This window comes from Nansenia antarctica, assembly GCF_963989245.1.
Source record: "Nansenia antarctica genome assembly, chromosome: 8".
Taxonomy (NCBI): domain Eukaryota; kingdom Metazoa; phylum Chordata; class Actinopteri; order Argentiniformes; family Microstomatidae; genus Nansenia; species Nansenia antarctica.
Window position 1 is genome coordinate 21876231 of NC_137678.1, and position 1770 is coordinate 21878000.

The window sequence follows — 1770 nt, forward strand, 5'->3', positions numbered from 1 at the left end:
GTTCTATTGTTCCACATGTAGTGAGGCCTATGACTCTGTTTCCATGCCCATGATAGTACCTCTCTGCTGGGCTGTGTGAGTAGCTCAAGCAGCCTGGTTCTATTGTTCCACATGTAGTGAGGCCTATGACTAAGTGTCCATGCCCATGATAGTGCCTCTCTGCTGGTGCTGTCTAATGTTGTCTAATGTTACCTGTTACCTTTAAACTTCCTCACTTTGAATGCCAACCACCAATGGGGGTGGGGGGGGTTTGGGGGTTGCACCAGGAAGTGCTCTTGGTGACAAATAAATGCTTGCAATCAACTCAGAATCATGAAAAATGCCTAGTTTGACCCCTCAAAAGTTACTCAAGTCCAATTTAAGCATTTTCGAATTTTCGAAAATCGGTTATCGGTACCCCAACTTTGAGCAGTTTTTTATGAGGTTTCCCACAGGAGTTGAATTTCAACCTTTTAGGACATGTTATTACACACCTTTAGAAACACATTGGTGAAGAAATTTCTTGGTAACGATTTACTTCGCAGATTGGTCAAATATCTGGTAAAATGCCCTTACTATAAAGGACATTAACACAAAGAGGAAGAAGAATTACAAATACAATGGCAAATGCAGCTCAGGTGAGAATTTCGAAATATTATTAATGAACATGTTATAGTGTTCAGATATGTATTTATTATTTAGGTTGTTGCATGTGTTACGCATTTGGCTGTTTCACACATAGTTTTGTTTGCTCACTTTAGTGAGGAAGGCAGAGCGACCCTTCACGACAATGTCCCACCTGTATTCAGGACCAATTCAAGTATTAAAAGGAGGCATGCAAGCAACACCATGGTCAGTGCATCTCTCACTAAGTATCTATGACCGTGTGCCTGTTTCTGAATGGGCTACTGCTCCTAAAACACATACTCCATGCAACTTTATGGCACATGCAATATGTTTAGTGGTACTGTGTCATTCTGAATCCAGCCTGGATCTCTTTTTGAAGTAGTTAACCCTTCCATGTAAAACATACTGGCAATAATGGTGGACTCTGTACAGATGCCACTGGACACTGACGAGGACCACGCGTACTTCAAGAGGCCTTACAGCTTTCCTCCTAAAGAATTGGTTAGTGTGAATGAAGTTTATTGCATACAAACATACTATCCACCATTCACAGCTGTACACATAGTCATGCTTATGTGTGTATCCATTTAGGAAAGTGATGTTACCATGGACAAAGATGTCAGAAGCCTGGGTAGTGAAACCACACTTTCTATCAAGACACTTGAGGTAAGTAAGGAAGTGCAAATGATCAAGGAAAGAAAGTGACTCATTCAGTACTTAACTGCACCTTTTCATTGTAACATGGTCATTGGTTAAGCACTGTATTATTACATTTTAGGAAAGGGCTCAACAAGCCCAACACCAACGAAGAGTGACCAATGACTTGTTAGTGGATTTCATCACTCAGGACAAAGGCTTACTGCAACATCTTGAAGTGAGTTTGCAACTGAAATGTCTAAGTAAAGTGACACATTTAAGCATAATATAAATAATGAAAGTGAAATGTTTTATATTTGTGTAGTGATTGTACATTTACATAGAGCATCCTCCCAACAAACTATATATTTGCAGGCAATCATGGCAGGACAAGTCAAGTCTCTTTGGGCAAAAAAGAAGGCCACAGACGTCATCTTCTTTGACGATGATGACAAAATGGACAGACTAGTTAACTTCCTCTCAGGAGTGGTAAAAAAACACAGACAACATTGGCTGATCTGTCGGCAT

General features: G+C 40.3%; 1 long non-coding RNA gene across 1 annotated transcript; it reads left to right on the forward strand.

The window, feature by feature from the left end:
* The first annotated feature begins 578 nt into the window (after nucleotides 1–578).
* On the forward strand, nucleotides 579–1417 carry LOC308163397. Its single transcript, XR_013937615.1, has 5 exons — nucleotides 579–617; nucleotides 741–831; nucleotides 1039–1107; nucleotides 1198–1272; nucleotides 1385–1417. It is a non-coding gene; the product is annotated as an uncharacterized lncRNA (long non-coding RNA).
* The last annotated feature ends 353 nt before the right edge of the window (nucleotides 1418–1770 follow it).